General features: G+C 43.7%; 1 protein-coding gene across 1 annotated transcript in view; it reads right to left on the minus strand.

Annotated features, from left to right (window-relative positions):
- Positions 1-18,944, minus strand: part of LOC126177043 (carboxylesterase 4A-like) — a 388,219-nt gene that overhangs the window by 28,358 nt on the left and 340,917 nt on the right. The window lies entirely within an intron of this gene.

Consider the following 18,944-nt stretch of genomic DNA (forward strand, 5'->3'; position numbering starts at 1 on the left):
CGTTGTTAAAAGAAACAATATATTGTCCATCTTGTAATGAGCTCAACATGTTTATCTGTTAGATGCCTCTTCAAATATCTTGAAGTTCTTACATTCATTTCCTAGTACATTTAGTCCTTAAAAATATTTGTTGGTAATGATATAAATCAATTTACATTGATATAACTTGATTCATTTTGTGATTCCACAGTTCTGTTAACTTCATGCAGGGAGTTACTTGTTGTGTGGTGGCATCAATATAGACTGGTGTCCAAAATTAAACAACAAGTGGAAATTTTGCAAGGTTCCATTTATTTTGCCACAAAACAGTATAAACAGGTGACAGCAATGTAGAAACAATGTAAAGAATACAGAACTTAATCAACTGCAACATGCATAATGGTATACAAAAATGTTATTTCTTTTCTTCAACTTAAGGGATCTGTACACACATTCTGACAGCTGGTTAATGTGCTCAGTATGCAGTGTGACCATGTCTAGTGTCAATAAAGGCCTGACATTGATGGAACATTTTGTGAATGATGTCATCAATCTCATGTTGGAGCATTAACACCCATTCTTCCTGCAGATCTGCTTACAAGTCTTGGAAAGTGTCTGGTGGCTGCTGATGTGTGTCTATGGGATTCAAATCGTGAGAGCAGGAAGGCCACATCATGTGTGGGCAATATCTTTCGTTTCCAAAAAAAGTATCAACTGTCCATACTCTATTAGGTTAAGCATTATTGTCCATCAATATGAACTCTGGGCCCACAGCACCTTGCAACAGTTGCACGTGAGATCCCAAGTTCTCCTCACTGTACCTGACAGCAGTTAAATGTTGCTGATTCACCCATACAATTTCATGAATGGATGTTCAAGTGGTCAACATAATCCCTGTCCACAGCATTAGGGATCCTCCTCAATATCAGTCTCTTTCCACAATGTTTGGGTCCAAAAATCGTGTTCCATGTGCCCTTGAGATGCGAATCTGTTATGAATCACTCTCCAGAACAAATCGGGACTCATCTGTGAAATGAACATTGGCCCACTGTTTGTTCATCCAGATGGTACACTCCTGGAAATTGAAATAAGAACACCGTGAATTCATTGTCCCAGGAACGGGAAACTTTATTGACACATTCCTGGGGTCAGGTACATCACATGATCACACTGACAGAACCACAGGCACATAGACACAGGCAACAGAGCATGCACAATGTCGGCACTAGTACAGTGTATATCCACCTTTCGCAGCAATGCAGGCTGCTATTCTCCCATGGAGACGATCGTAGAGATGCTGGATGTAGTCCTGTGGAACGGCTTGCCATGCCATTTCCACCTGCCACCTCAGTTGGACCAGCGTTCGTGCTGGACGTGCAGACCGCGTGAGACGACGCTTCATTCAGTCCCAAACATGCTCAATGGGGGACAGATCCGGAGATCTTGCTGGCCAGGGTAGTTGACTTACACCTTCTAGAGCACGTTGGGTGGCACGGGATACATGCGGACGTGCATTGTCCTGTTGGAACAGCAAGTTCCCTTGCCGGTCTAGGAATGGTAGAACGATGGGTTCGATGACGGTTTGGATGTACTGTGCACTATTCAGTGTCCCCTCGACGATCACCAGTGGTGTACGGCCAGTGTAGGAGATCGCTCCCCACACCATGATGCCGGGTGTTGGCCCTGTGTGCCTCGGTCGTATGCAGTCCTGATTGTGGCGCTCACCTGCACGGCGCCAAACACGCATACGACCATCATTGGCACCAAGGGAGAAGCGACTCTCATCGCTGAAGACGACACGTCTCCATTCGTCCCTCCATTCACGCCTGTAGCGACACCACTGGAGGCGGGCTGCACGATGTTGGGGCGTGAGCGGAAGACGGCCTAACGGTGTGCGGGACCGTAGCCCAGCTTCATGGAGACGGTTGTGAATGGTCCTCGCCGATACCCCAGGAGCAACAGTGTCCCTAATTTGCTGGGAAGTGGCGGTGCGGTCCCCTACGGCACTGCGTAGGATCCTACGGTCTTGGCGTGCATCCGTGCGTCGCTGCGGTCCGGTCCCAAGTCGACGGGCACGTGCACCTTCCGCCGACCACTGGCGACAACATCGATGTACTGTGGAGACCTCACGCCCCACGTGTTGAGCAATTCGGCGGTACGTCCACCCGGCCTCCCGCATGCCCACTATACGCCCTCGCTCAAAGTCCGTCAACTGCACATACGGTTCACGTCCACACTGTCGCGGCATGCTACCAGTGTTAAAGACTGCGATGGAGCTCCGTATGCCACGGCAAACTGGCTGACACTGACAGCGGCGGTGCACAAATGCTGCACAGCTAGCGCCATTCGACGGCCAACACCGCGGTTCCTGGTGTGTCCGCTGTGCCGTGCGTGTGATCATTGCTTGTACAGCCCTCTCGCAGTGTCCGGAGCAAGTATGGTGGGTCTGACACACCGGTGTCAATGTGTTCTTTTTTCCATTTCCAGGAGTGTATATTGATGGCTCCACTCTAGAGTCCAGAAGATGCTGCTAGGTCAGATGCTAGTTGCAGTGCAGTACTAAGGCAGTACTGCCATGCCATTACAGCCAAATAATGGTTCACTCTTTCTGATGTTGGCCCTGTCCTGGTCTCTGGCATACAGTTTCAGTCTCTATAAACTCTTGCCTCATCTGAGAAACAACAGAACAATTCACATTAAGCCATTGGACCACATCAGTTTACGACTCTCCTGCTTCCAGACCTCCACAGCAGAGAATCTATAGGCATCTTCTCTGTACCATACTGCATCATCTGTGACTGTGTCACAGTGATTGTGGATGTTGGACTACCCAGCAAACACTACCTCCTCTCCCCCCCCCCCCCTCCCTCCCCCACGATAGGTGCCTTGACATCATTGTTGGCATGATTGTCCGTTGATCAGAATGCCGTCTTCTGTGCAGAACATGATCATAATGACATCTGTTGACAGTTTGCATGATTATATTATGAATTAGGCACACAGCAGGGAAATACAAGTTTGTTGCTTTAATTTTGAACACCAGTGTACATCATATCATCACCACTGTAGATGTAAACATTACATCAGACTCATGCATGTTACATTTTATCTTTGTCTTTGTTGTGGTCTTTAAGTCTTGTAACACATGGTGATTACTTGTGTACTGAGTGTGTATGTTCTAGTGCAGTAAAGTTGTATTTAATATCACTCACCATGTTCCATGTTAATATAGGGGAAATAACAACATATCTCCATAGTGGTGACCCTGAGTTGAATGGTTTTTGTGATGCTGCATTCTGTTTTTGAGAGCATGTATTACAGAACAAAGGAAGGACCAAGAGACATGTTCAATACAAACACTATGGTGAGACAAGAGGAGCTTTTCCCTCTGCAGTTGATTATGTCTTCAGCAACTGCCAGTCCTCTTTTTTTTTGGAAATAAATAATACTCAACACTTCATAAGTAGCTCACCCAGAATCAGCAATATAAAACTCCATGCATTCTGGCCTGCCAAACCAAAGCTGTGGCTCACAAAAGTAACTTGATATTAATGACGACTTGAGCAAAGTTACAGTGATAGTGTTATAGTTGAATTTACATGTGGTTGAGAAAATTAACCATGAGCTCCAGAAACACTGCTACATTGTACTGGGAAAAGCCTTGTTCCAGCACTATGTTCTACCACTGAAATCATGCTTGCACAAAATTGTAATGGGCGAAGTGTGTGCAGATATCTCCTTCTTGCAAATTTTGCAATTGCTATGTGGTTTGGCCAATACAAAACTGTTGTCTGTGCTTTTTTCCTCTGTCTTCTGGCCAATGTCAGGGAAATTATTTCTGCTTTTGCAGAACTATCACTGACTGAATCAGCATGTAAAGCAGATGCCACTGTGATTGCACTAAGTGATGAAAGCATATCTGTGTCAGTTAAGGAGGTTATGGTCAGCAGCACAAGCATGCACATCTCCACAAAAGCCTTGGAATGTGCGTAGCCTCACCACAGCACCAACTGGCAAATATGGATCCCTCTGTTAGCTGACATGCAGCAGAGATAGTAGGACTCAGTGCCAAGATGAAGAAACAAGTGTAGCAGCAACACACAGAGAATGTTTTTAAAACCTGTCCTAGGAAGACTGATACATTCAGCTAGTGCAGGTAATGTAGATGGTTTGGGAACTGAGATACACATAATACACATCCAAAAAAGTTTTGCATCACCTTGGTTCCGAGAGTTCTGGTGCCTGTACAGAAAATTGTAATAGAGATCAACATAAACATCATTTCTGCCCTTTTTATTGCTCATGAAAACCACAAATTACATGTTGTACCACCATACAGCGAGACCTTCAGAGATGGTAGTTCAGATTGCTGTACACACCGGTACCTCTAATACCCAGTAGCACATCCTCTTACATTGATGCATGCCTGTATTTGTCATGCCGTACTACCCACAAGTTCATCAAGGCACTGTTGGTCCAGATTGTCCCACTCCTCAAAGGCGATTCGGCCTAGATCCCTCAGAGTGGTTGGTGGGTCACATCATCCATAAACAGCCCTTTTCAATCTATCCTAGGCATGTTCAATAGGGTTCATGTCTGGAGAAAATGTTGGCCACTCTAGTCAAGTGATGTCATCCTGAAGGAAGTCATTTACAAGATGTGCACAATATGGGGCGCGAACCGTCATCCATGATGATGAATGCCTCGCCAGTATGCTGCCAATATGGTTGCACTATTGGTCGGAGGATGGCATTCACATATCGTACAGTGGTTATGGTGCCTTCCATGACCACCAGCAGTGTACGTCGGCCCCACATAATGCCACTGCAAAACAGCAGGGAACCTCCACCTTGCTGCAATTGCTGGACAGTGTGTCTAAGGCATTCAGCCTGATTGGGTTGCCCCCAAACATGTCTCTGACGATTGTCTGGTTGAAGGCACATGTGACAATCATTGGTGAAGAGAACATGATGCCAATCTTGAGCAGTCCATTCAGCATGTTGTTGCGCTATCTGTACCATGCTGTACGGTGTCGTGTTTACGAAGATGGACCTTGCCATGGATGTCGGGAGTGAAGTTGCACATCATGCAGCCTATTGCACACATTTTGAGTCGTAGCATGACGTCCTGTCACTGCACGTAAAGCATTATTCAACATGGTGGTATTGCTTTCAGGGTTCCTCTGAGCCATAATCCATAGGTAGCAGTCATCCACTGCGTGAGTAGCCCTTGGGCAGCCTGAGTGAGGCGTATCATAGGCAATTCCTGTCTCTCTGTATCTCCTCCATTCTGAACAACATTGCTTTGGTTCACTCCAAGATGCCTGGACACTTTCCTTGTGAGAGCCCTTTCTGGCATGAAGTAACAATGCAGACGCAATAGAACCACAGTATTGACTGTCTAGGCATGGGTGAACTACAGACAACATGAGCAGTGTACCTCCTTCCTGGTGGAATGACTGGAACTGATCGGCTGTCAGACCCCCTCCGTCTAATAGGTGCTGCTCATGCATGGTTGTTTAGATATTTGGGGCGGGTTTAGTAACATTTCTGAAAAGTCAAAGGGACTGTGTCTGTGATACAATATCCACAGTCAACGCCTATCTTTAGGACTTCTGGGAACCGGGGTGGTGAAAAAATTTTTTGATTTATGTATAAGACCATGCAAGTACCCAAATTTTGATGACGAGTGCTAGAGGGCGCAAATGCTTGTCAAGTGAAACACAAATGCCACATGAACTGCATGAATGACACATCTTATCTGTCAACCACCCATTTTGCCTTTTCATGCATGATAATTAGTCAGGTGACCAATTCGTCATCAATATTGGATTGGAAATTAGTGTGTACCCTAAGAGCATAGAAACTTTGCACCCTATGCTGAAAGCAGCCAATGATACAAAGATTTCAACATATGTGGAGAAGATGTGGACCCTGTATTTGAACAATGGATGCCACTCTATGTTGACTTTTATGGTGGCCAACTTGGGAGGTCCTATAACTAGCACTGATTTCCTTTGACATTTTTGGCTAATGCCTGATCTCAATAATCTGTGTTTAGTGCAAGTGACCTTCGTGACTTCCTCTCCCCATTTATCTTCCAAGCTTGGTCGGACAATGTGTGATGCATCCATTTTGCATTGCACGATGATGTCCAGGCCCTTGTGGTAACTGTGCCACTTTGACAGGATGGTCATACACAACACGACGTTGAATGCACATGTGTGCATTGTGCTAGAAAAACTGTATGTTTGTACAAGCTGTGCTGATATCTTATCTAGAGGAGCTATTGACCTGAAGGAATACATCAGCTCAATCTAAGTGATTTATAACAAGGTACAGAGAATGAAGGAGGTATTACACAAGGAGGACATGTCCCTTCAGTCATGGTTGTCTGCTGCTGCTAAAGAATTAAAAGAAACTATGCAAGAATTTCAATATTTGCACTGCACTAATTGTCTGCAAGAGCAAGACAACAAGAATCTGAAGCTGCAGTTTCCTAAGGTCACTTCAGCATGCGATGACAGCCTTTTTTTAGAGCTGCTGCAGGAATTCCTCATGCTTACTGACCATAGTGCAGGAGGTAAAAGATGCCATCATTCTGCACAGCATCACATTCAGCCTACGATGAGACAACCTGTCACTGTATGACCTCAATGGCTGCTGCTAGATAAGCTGTTTGCTGTGCAAGCAGTCTTCAACAAAATACTGACAGATGCAAAAACTCTTGGGAGTAGCCGTTACATATCATTTGCAAGAAAGATGGTTCTTGGAGGTAATGTTGATATTGTAGAGCATTCAATGCCTGCACCATATCCAGTAGATATCATGTACTGAAGACAGTGGTTTTCAACTGTAATGCAGTGAGTGCCCATTCGTCCAGAGCTATTGACTGTACAAAGGTGTGTTCATAAATTACAATGCTCATGTTGGGTGGGCATAAGATAGCTGTCACAATGCCTTTCTGTTTGTTTGAGTTTAAGTTACTGCCTTTCAGTCTCAGAAATGTGGCACAAATGCAGCAGCACTTCATGCGTGAAGTGCCCTGAGGTTTATCCTTTATTTGCTGCTACGTGAACAATATTTTAGTGTTTTCTGACACAAAGCAGCAACATACAGAATGCTTGCAAATGCTATTTCAATGATCAAAATATCCAAGGGTGTACTGCCGGTCTACAGTGTCCAACGGGCACAATATTTCGGCGATCACACATGTCGTCATCATCAGGTGACCTGACGGACTGAGCTCCTGTGAACGTGCCGGCATGGAGATCCGTAAGCTATGGGTGCTCAGAGGGAACTGGGTTCGGTCGAGGCGGCAGCTGATTTAAATACCCTCCGCCCACGGCGCACTCCCTCCGCAGTCCGCTCCCCGCACCACGGTCATGCGGTGGAACAGATTGCGACGGTGTCTGAAATGACGTCGGTGTGATGGCTCTGTCCACTATGGTCATCACAACTATACGTTTGCTCGATTTACTCTTGATTAACCCAATCGCTGGTTCTCAAGCCTTGCTAAGATTATAGCCACAGTCACGGTTTATGAGGTCATCATTGGTGCGAATTTCGATGGCCTCTCTAACAACGCTGTCCCAGTATCTCGACGTCTGTACCAGAATCCTCGTGCATTCATACTTCATAGCATGATTTTCTGACAAACAATGTTCAGCGACTGCTGACTTCCTCAGATACATCAGTCAAGTGTGCCTTTGGTGCTCACGGCATCGATCCTCGACGGTACGCATCATCTGACCAATATACGACTTGCCACATTGACACGGAATCTGGTACACGCTGACCTTCCTCAAACCGAGGTCATCTTTGGCGCTCCCCACCAGTGCATGATTTTTATTCGGAGGACAAAACACAGTTCCGACCTGGTGTTTCTTCAAAATGCGGGTGATTTTCCCCAAGAGTGCACCTGTATATGGAATAAACGCAGTGCCTACCTCCTCCCTCGTGATTTCATCCATCTCCACAGGTTGTGCTGTAGTGGTTGGGCAGAGAGCACGTTGAATCTGCCACTCCGAGTACCCATTTTTTCGAAATACAGTTCTCAGATGTTCCAATTCCTGGGGTAGACTCTCTGCCTCAGAGATAGTGCGCACCCTATGTACTAGAGTTTTAAGTACCCCATTCCTCTGTGAAGGGTGGTGGCAGTTGTCTGCGTGCAAATACAGATCAGTGTGCGTTGTCTTCCGATACACCCCATGACCTAGGGTGCTGTCAGCCCTTCTCTTGACCAAGACATCAAGGAAAGGTAATTTACCATCCGTTTCAGTCTCCATAGTGAATTTGATGTTGGGGTGTATGGAATTTAGATGTGTAAGAAAGTCAAGGAGTTTATCCATACCATGTGGCCAGATGACGAACGTGTTGTTCACGTAATGGAAAAAGCAAGTAGGTTTCCATTCGGATGACAACAGGGCTTCCTCCTCGAAGTTCTCCATGTACAAATTCGCTATCACCAGTGAGAGTGGGCTACCCATGGCGACTCCCTCCATTTGTTCGTAGTATTCTCCATTAAAAAGAAAATACGTGGAAGTCAAGACATGCCTAAAAAGTTCAGTGGTCTACTCGTCAAACTTCTGACTAATCAATTCTAGTGACTCTTGCAGGGGTACCCTTGTAAACAAGGAAACGACATCAAAAGTCACCATCATATCTGACTCATCCAATCTGAAGCTATCAAGGCGTTTAACAAAATCCATGGAATTACGGATGTGATGAGGGCATTTAGCCACATACCCCGTCAGGTATTTTGCTAACAAATATGTAGGTGGCCTGATGTTGCTGACAATGGGGTGTAATGGTACCCCCTCTTTGTGAACCTTTGGGAGTCCATATAGTCTAGGTGGTACCGGACCTTAGGGTAACAATTTCTTAGCGTCACCCTCCAGTAAATCTGCGTCCTTGAGAAGCGACCTCGTCTTGTTCTCCACCTTCTTTGTAGGGTCAATGCTGATCTTCCAGTAGGAATCATCATTTAGCAGGCTCTGCATCTTATCAGTGTAGTCCTTATGGGAGACAACAACTGTAGCATTGCCTTTGTCAGCCGGTAAGACAACAATTTCAGAGCACTCCCTCAGATTAGTCAGGGGTTTGACGAGAAGACCACCACCCTTCACAGAGGAATGGAGTACTTAAAACTCTAGTACATAGGGCGCGCACTGTCTCTGACGCAGAGAGTCAACCCCAGGAATTGGAACATCTGAGAACTGTATTTCGAAAAAATGGGTACTCTGAGTGACAGATTCAACGTGCTCTCCACCCAACCACTACAGCACAACCTGTGGAGATGGATGAAATCACGAGGGAGGAGGTAGGTACCGTATTTATTCCATATACAGATGCACTCTCGGGGGAAATCGCCCGCATTTTAAAGAAACACCGAGTCGGAACTGTGTTTTGTCCTCCGAATAAAACTCGTGCACTGGTGGGGAGCACCAAAGATGACCTCGGTTTGAGGAAGGCCGGCGTATACCAGATTCCGTGTCAATGTGACAAGTCGTATATTGGTCAGACGAAGCGTACCGTCGAGGATCGATGCCATGAACACCAGAGGCACACTCGACTGATGTATCCGAGGAAGTCGGCGGTCGTTGAACATTGTTCGTTGGAAAATCACGCTATGGAGTATGAACGCACGAGGATTCTGGCACAGACGTCGAGATACTGGGACAGCGTTGTTAGAGAGGCCATCGAAATTCGCACCAATGATGACCTCATAAACCGTGACTGTGGCTATAATCTTAGCAAGGCTTGGGAACCAGTGATTGGGTTAATCAAGAGTAAATCGAGCAAACGTATAGTTGTGATGACCATGGCGGACAGAGCCATCACACCGACGTCATCTCAGACGCCGTCGCAATCTGTTCCACCGCATGACCGTGGCGCGGGGCGCAGACAGCGGAAGGAGCGCGCCGCGGGCGGAAGGTATTTAAATCAGCCGCCGCCTTGACCGAACCCAGTTCCCTCTGAGGAGCCATAGTGTGCGGATCTCTGTGCCGGCACATTCACAGGAGCTCAGTCCGTCAGTTCACCTGATGATGGCAACATGTATAATCGCCAAAATATTGTGCCCGTTGGACACTGTAGACCGGCAGTACACCCATGGATACTTTGACTATCAAATATGCCAGGAGAAACTCAAGAATCGCTACTTCAATGTTTGTAGAAGTACAGCATTCAAAGGAAGAGAGATAAATATGTGAGTGCAAAAAAGGAACTGCATTTTTTAGGGTGTATGGTACTAAATGCAAACATTTGCCCTCTTCCTGAGAGGGTGGAGGTTTTCAGCAATTGCTTTTGCCTTTTACATTCAAAGACGTTATAGGTTCATAGAAGAGCTGAAATAATATCAGAGTCATTTGCCTCCCTTTTTTTATAGTACAAGAGCTGCTCAACCAAAAGCTAAATGGAAAAAACATATCTGGCAGTAGGAAAGTACCATGGGCTCTAGAAGCTGAGGCAACCTTTCTGGATTTAAAAATGGCACTGCCTAAAGTTACTTTGTCGGCTCAACCTACTGTAGATGCTCCAATTGTGCTGACAGCAAATGCTAGCCAGATGGCAGCTGGCACATATTTGCAGCAATATGTCACCAGCAGATGACAGCCATTTGTTTTCTTCTCAAAAAATCTGGCCACACAGCAACAGAAATGACATGTGATGACAGAGAGTTTCTCGCCATTTACCTGACTCTCAGGTATTTCTGATTTTCCTTCAAGAGTCAGTGCTTCACAATATTCATAGACCACAAACTGATAACAACAATGTTTTGACCAATGCCAGAGCCATTCCAATGCAGATAGATTGAATTTATTGCACAATTCATGACCAACGTAGTCCAGGCAAAGACAGTGTAGTAGTGGACTGCCTTTCCCATAACTATGCTAGTGTGAGTGCTATTGATTGGACAGACATGGCCACAAAACTAGATGATGATGCCTTCCTTCAATGAGTACTCGAAGATTGTGAATCTATGGCTTTAGAACTTGAGTACATGCCTCTTCAGGCCACATGACAAGGAATGTGAAGCAATGTGACTGAAGGGAGACAGTGGCCATTCATCCCTCATATCTGGTGGTGTAAAATCTTTGGTGTATATCACAGCTTCACATGCTTTGGTATCAGAATCTGTGCTAACCTGGTAGCTTTGACGGAGTTTGGCCAGGCATACAGAGAGATTGCCACGCCAGTGCACATGCACGCAAGAGTTGTCAGTGCAGCAAATTAGCCAGTTGAGTCCTTTCCCACATGAACAACATGATTGGCCCACATTCATACAGACATAGTAGGACCACTTCCCTACTGTGGTGGACACTGGCACTTTTTATAACTATTGAGTGGTTAACAAGATAGACACAAGTGGTACCTATTCTCAATATTTCTGCTGAATTGGTAGTCATGGCATTAGTGCACTCACAGTGAGGTTTGGTGATTGTTATGACTGACAGGGGCTGACAGTTTGATGGACAATTGTTTGAAGAACTACTCCAGTTCTATGATAGCACATATATTCATACAGTTAGCTACCATCCAAGGCCCCCGGAGTAGACAACATTCCATTAGAACTACTGACAGCCTTGGGAGAGCCAGTCCTAACAAAACTCTACCATCTGGTGAGCAAGATGTTTGAGACAGGCGAAATACCCTCAGACTTCAAGCAGAATATAATAATTCCAATACCAAAGAAAGCAAGTGTTGACAGATGTGAAAATTACTGAACTATCAGTTTAATAAGTCACAGCTGCAAAATACTAACGCGAATTCTTTACAGACGAATGGAAAAACTGATAGAAGCTGATCTCGGGGAAGATCAGTTTGGATTCCATAGAAATGTTGGAACACGTGAGGCAATACTGACCCTACGACTTATCTTAGAAGAAAGATTAAGGAAAGGCAAACCTACGTTTCTAGCATTTGTAGACTTAGAGAAAACTTTTGACAATGTTGATTGGAATACTCTCATTCAAATTCTGAAGGTGGCAGGGGTAAAATACAGGGAGCGAAAGGCTATTTACAATTTGTACAGAAACCAGATGGCAGTTATAAGAGTCGAGGGGTATGAAAGGGAAGCAGTGGTTGGGAAGGGAGTGAGACAGGGTTGTAGCTTATCCCCAATGTTATTCATTCTGTATATTGAGCAAGCAATAAAGGAAACAAAAGAAAAGTTCGGAGTAGGTATTAAAATCCATGGAGAAGAAATAAAAACTTTGAGGTTCGCCGATGACATTTTAATTCTGTCAGAGACAGCAAAGGACTTGGAAGAGCAGTTGAACGGAATGGACAGTGTCTTGAAAGGAGGGTATAAGATGAACATGAACAAAAGCAAAACGAGGATAATGGAATGTAGTCGAATTAAGTCGGGTGATGCTGAGGGAATTGATTAGGAAATGAGATACTTATAGTAGTAAAGGAGTTTTGCTATTTGGGGAGTAAAATAACTCATGATGGTCAAAGTAGAGAGGATATAAAATGTAGACTGGCAATGGCAAGGAAAGCGTTTGTGAAGAAGAGAAATTTGTTATCATCGAGTATAGATTTAAGTGCTAGGAAGTCGTTTCTGAAAGTATTTGTATGGAGTGTAGCCATGTATGGAAGTGAAACGTGGACGATAAATAGTTTAGACAAGAAGAGAATAGAAGCTTTCGAAATGTGGTGGTACAGAAGAATGCTGAAGATTAGATGGGTAGATCACATAGCTAATGAGGAGGCATTGAATAGAATTGGGGAGAAGAGGAGTTATAAATAGTTTAGACAAGAAGAGAATAGAAGCTTTCGAAATGTGGTGCTACAGAAGAATGCTGAAGATTAGATGGGTAGATCACATAGCTAATGAGGAGGCATTGAATAGAATTGGGGAGAAGAGGAGTTTGTGGCACAACTTGACTAGAAGAAGGGATCGGTTGGTAGGACATGTTCTGAGACATCGAGGGATCACCAATTTAGTATTGGAGGGCAGCGTGGAGGGTAAAAATTGTAGAGGGAGACCAAGAGATTAATACACTAAGCAGATTCAGAAGGATGTAGGCTGCAGTAGGTACTGGGAGATGAAGAAGCTTGCACAGGATAGAGTAGCATGGAGAGCTGCATCAAACCAGTCTCAGGACTGAAGACCACAACAACAACAACAGCTACCATCCCACCAGAAACAGGAAGGTAGAGTAAATGAACTGTACAGTAAACGTGGCTTTAAGATGTTGTGAGTCATCATGGTTTGATGCCTTGGTGCTAGTGCTCCTAGGGTTACACATGACAATTAAGGAAGATATACACTGCTTGATCAGACAGATCGTATATGGGGAGCAGGTGTGGGTGCTTCGCAACCTCATCATGCCTACACCTCTACTATCATCCCCACCATAAGTCTATATCAATTTTGTACAACAACTGAATTCACACATTTGAGATCTCAGGCTGCTCAGTCTAGTCAGCATGGTGACTGGGAAGGTTTCATCCATACGTTTTAGCTGTCAGTCTTCTGACTGGTTAATGTAGCCCACCCTGAATTCCTCTCCTGCGCCAACCTCTTCATCTCAGAGTATCAGTTGCACCTCACAACCTGTTATTTGTTGGATGTGTGAATATTCAAATCTCTGTCTTCACCTACAGTTTTTACCCTCTACAGCTCCATCTAGTACCACAGAGACTATTCCCTGATGTTGTAAAACATGTCCTATCGTCCTGTCCCTTCTTGTTGTTGGTGTTTTCCATATGTTCCTTTCTTTGTCAATTCTGTTCATTCTTTATTTAATCAGCTCACCTGACTCTCAACATTATTCTGTAGCACCACATCTCAAACACTTTGATTCTATTCTACTGTCCATGATACACTACCATACAATGCTATTGTCCAGATATACATCCTCACAAGTTTCTTCCTCTAATAAAAGCCTATGTTTAGCACTAATAAGACTTCTTTTGGCCAGGAATTCCCTTTTTGCCTGTGCTAGGCTGATTTTTATGTGCTCATTTCTTTGCCCATCATGGATAATTTTGCTTCCACGGTAGCAGAATCCAACTTTGTCTTCTTTGTGATCACCAGTTTTGATGTTAAGTTTGTTTCTATTCTCATTCCTGCTACATCTCACTATGTTAGTCTTTTTCTGGTTTACTCTCATCCATATTCTGTACTCATTATACTGTCCATTCCACTCAACAGACCCTGTAATTCTTCTTAATTGTTATCACCAAATATTATCATTGATGTCCTTCCACCTTTAATTTTAATCCTGCTCTGGAACCTCTCTCTTTTTTATTTCTGTCATCACTTCTTCGATGTATGATTGAACAGTAGGGGCTAAAGACTGCATTCCTATCCTACACCCCTTTTTATCCAAGTATCTGGCTCTTCATCTTCTGGTCTTATTGTGCCTCTTGTACATATTGTATATTACCTACCTTCCCCTATAGCTTACTCATATTCTTCCCAGGATTTTGAACATCTTTTACATTGCTGAATGCTTTCTCTAGGTCGCCAAATCCTATGACTCTGTCTTAATTTTTCTTCAGTCTTGCTTCCAGTATCGAGTGAACATAAGAACTGCCCTTCTGATGCCTTTACTTTTCCTAAAGCCAATCTAATCACCATGTAAAAGATCAGGGTGTATATGTGGATGAGGAAAAAAATTTCCCGGATTTCCTGGTTAAAAATATGCTTTCTCCCAGATGAAAATACACGTTTTTCATGTTAAGTAACAGTATACTCTTCCTCGGAACTGTAAAACTTATGAATCCTTTCAACGGCGTAGAATTTCCCAGCACTTTAGAAAACGAAACTCAGGGGAAAAACATGTTTTGGAAAGTTGTCCGATTTGCAGCAACATATACACTGCATATTTTCGTGTTACGAAAGTATAAATTCAAGTTCGAAATCAAGAATGCGATGCGCTTTTGTAAGCCAGTCACAGCTCATGTCAAGCGATCTCGCCAGCCGATGACAGCGGATATTCACAGCATAGGGCACGTGATGTAGTCAGCTAATAGCAACATCACTGTTAAGTAGTGTGAACACGCAAATAGAAAAAGGTAATGGTTTAAATTAATATACATAATGTTGCCTCTGCCTGGCACTTAAGTGTGAATTGCAGAGTAACCATGTAGATTTATAATATTGGTCTCTAAGATTAATAAGCTGCAAGAGAAGCTAAGCTTTCACACATAATGCTGACATTTTTTGTGCTTGTTTCGCTTTAAGATATAGCACACAAACCAGATGGCAGTTATAAGAGTCGAGGGGTATGAAAGGGAAGCGGTGATTGGGAAGGGAGTAAGACAGGGCTGTAGCCTCTCCCCGATGTTATTCAATCTGTATATTGAGCAAGCAGTAAAGGAAACAAAAGAAAAATTCGGAGTAAGTATTAAAATCCATGGAGAAGAAATAAAAACTTTGAGGTTCGCCGATGACATTGTAATTCTGTCAGAGACAGAAAAGGACTTGAAGAGCAGTTGAATGGAATGGACAGTGTCTTGAAAGGAGGATATAAGATGAACATCAACAAAAGCAAAACGAGGATAATGGAATGTAGTCGAATTAAGTCGGGTGATGCTGAGGGAATTAGATTAGGAAATGAGACACTTAAAGTAGTAAAGGAGTTTTGCTATTTGGGGAGCAAAATAACTGATGATGGTCGAAGTAGAGAGGATATAAAATGTAGACTGGCAATGGCAAGGAAAGCGTTTGTGAAGAAGAGAAATTTGTTAACATCGAGTATAGATTTTAGTGTCAGGCAGTCGTTTCTTAAAGTATTTGTATGGAGTGTAGCCATGTATGCAAGTGAAACATGGATGATAAATAGTTTGGACAAGAAGAGACTAGAAGCTTTCGAAATGTGGTGCTACAGAAGAATGCTGAAGATTAGATGGGTAGATCACATAACTAATAAGGAAGTATTGAATAGGACTGGGGAGAAAAGAAGTTTGTGGCACAACTTGACCAGAAGAAGGGATCGGTTGGTAGGACATGTTCTGAGGCATCAAGGGATCACCAATTTAGTATTGGAGGGCAGCGTGGAGGGTAAAAATCATAGAGGGAGACCAAGAGATGAATACACTAAGCAGATTCAGAAGGATGTAGGTTGCAGTAGGTACTGGGAGATGAAGAAGCTTGCACAGGATAGAGTAGCATGGAGAGCTGCATCAAACCAGTCTCAGGACTGAAGACCACAACAACAACAACACACAAATGTGGCAGTAAAATTTTTAACAGCGACATAAATGTCTGATCTTCTGGGCTTGAAAATATTCTAAATGGTCGTCCTCAAAGATTTGATTTTTGAATGAAGAGTCAAACGCTCTATGATTTAAGTAATTCATTGGACATTCGTGCACATAGTTCATCTTGCGTAAAAGGAAATTTAATTTGAAAGTAATGCTTTTCAAACAACCATTCGGAATATTTTACCACGACCTGTTTGAAATAGATTTGCTTCAGCAGTTGCCAGAGCGTGGCAGGTAACATGCGTCGCCGCGCTTGCGAAGCTACGATGGCGCAGGAAGCCCGTATGTTCATACATCTAAAACATTAAAACATCTTACATTATGTCATAAAAGAAACAAGACATTAGAGGATACTACAAGAGCATGGGAATTTTGTGGACCATACTACAATGCACAATTTGGCTTAAAGTGCACATTCATATGTCCATATTCAGATGTAAATTTTCTTGGAGTACCAGTACTGTATATTATCTCATGTTTGGTTCTTTATTATGGCATAACGCCATACGTACTAGAAGATGAAAACGTAAACTTGAAATAAAGCCCACAGTTGAAACTAGCCAATAGTGTGGAATTAAACACTTCGTTTAAAATAAATTGACCGCCTCCGCGGAAAAGATTAATAAAAGTCAAATTTCTTTAAATAACCGACAAAAATAACTTCATTGCTCTGCAAGGCGATTAACGCTTGACTGTCAGAAAGGTGGAAACAAAATAAAATCTGAAACTAATAACATATTTTGATGATGATGATGATGAGGTCCCATACTCCGAGGAGCGTAGGGGACGATGCGGGAGACCCTTCCATAACTATGTGAATGTATTTTAATTCACTTGATAGCTTCCAACCACAGAAATCCATTTTGTTTTCACTTGACATGAGAGCAACAAACGAAGAGGAAACAGCAAAATCACTTAACGTAAACACGGGCCACGTGGAGACTACCACCTCCCCACTACAACTCAGAGTGATCTGTGCATCAACTCCGGATCTACGTTATTTCCGAACTGCGGCAATATTAGATAGTGGCGCTCCCTCTCCCTCGAGCGTTTGAGGTAGGACGTCAAAAATTTAAAAACTCGACTTTTCAAAAATATTTTCACTTTGTAGCGCACCTCTTTCTGAAGAGTCTGATACATAAAACGTATATGTTCGAGGAAACGTAAGACGATGTTATTTAGTATTAAGTTTGCCGAAATGCAGTGCCACGCCTCTTCACACAGTATTCTTCCACCGCATGTCTCTGTATTTCGCTCTGTGAATTCAAACATGTAATATTTTGTAGTGGGTGGCATCAAACTATATTCAGGCCAGTGGAAATTAAAAGAAATTAAAATATCCTGTCATGCCTCTCCTGCTCCCAGTCGGCCGGTTTGACATCCTGCCCCTCTCTAAAAAAATCTCATATGGGATTATTTCTAACCAGCAGAACATGAACTCTTCAGAAAATTTGCAGTCTTTACTGCCTATTAGCTAATAACTTGCTGTTTTGTGTGACATAAAATTAAATATAGGATACATAAAACAAGTAAAGACAAGAGACAAGCAAGACAGTGTACGTTTCTCCAATCCTTAAGTCCTACGTTTCTTTTCTCCTCTCTGATCTTGCCACAGCTTTATGTGGCGCACTTTCCTTTCTGGAAAAGAATCTATTACGTCATCAAAGTTCGTCAACCTTTTGCTACATGAAAAAACGAAATGTCATTATCTAATACTAGAAAAGCTATTAATACAAATAGTACCCAAGAGTGGTGTGGTTTTTGTGGTGTCACCGCCAGACACCACACTTGCTAGGTGGTAGCCTTTAAATCGGCTGTGGTCCGTTAGTATACGTCGGACCCGTGAGTCGCCACCATCAGTGATTGCAGACTGAGCGCCACCACACGGCAGGTCTAGAGAGACTTCCTAGCACTCGCCCCAGTTGTACAACCGACTTTGCTAGCGATGGTTCACTGACAAAATACGCTCTCATTTGCCGAGATGATAGTTAGCATAGCCTTCAGCTACGTCATTTCCTACGACCCAGCAAGGCACCATATTCAGTTACTATTGAGATTGTGAATCATGTACCGTCAAGAGCGATGTTCATCATTAATGGATTAAAGTTAAGTATTCCACCAGCTACATCCGTTTTTCTAAATTCTAATTTCCTTGTCCTTGTTCCAGACCTCATGCCAGCCTGCGTGAGCTAAAACGCATGCATTTCGGCCTCCTCTAGTAACACAGTGTTGGCTCTCCTGCCAACCACAACATTGGCGACGAGGCAAAACCACGTTCTTATTGATATTGCCCTGATTTCCTTGTGTAATGGCTTCGCCACAATCTCCAGATGTGCTGTCCGAATTTTATCGCTTACAGAATCAGCAGACGCAGTCATTACTGGATGCCCTTGGACAGCTCGTCCAGGGTCAACGTGCAATGCGAAACGATGCGGCAGCCGCCTCTCCACTGCTAACACAGCCACAACACGCTGTTGCACCAACTTTTCGACCTTTTGATGCTGCACTGGAAAGCTGGACGGAGTGGTCACGCCAATTTGGATTCCATCTCGCTGCCTATAGAATTCAAGGTAACGAGCGGCAGCCTTATCTCTTATCATCGATCGGCGTACAAACGTACCGTGTGATAGTCAAATTATTTCCCCGACGCGACGTAGCAACGCTGTCCTACGACGAAATTTTGTCTGCATTAGATGCAGATTTCAAAGAATCAGTCAATGTAGTTGCGAAACGGTATATCTT

This window comes from Schistocerca cancellata, chromosome 1 (assembly GCF_023864275.1).
Source record: "Schistocerca cancellata isolate TAMUIC-IGC-003103 chromosome 1, iqSchCanc2.1, whole genome shotgun sequence".
Classification (NCBI taxonomy): Eukaryota; Metazoa; Arthropoda; class Insecta; order Orthoptera; family Acrididae; genus Schistocerca; species Schistocerca cancellata.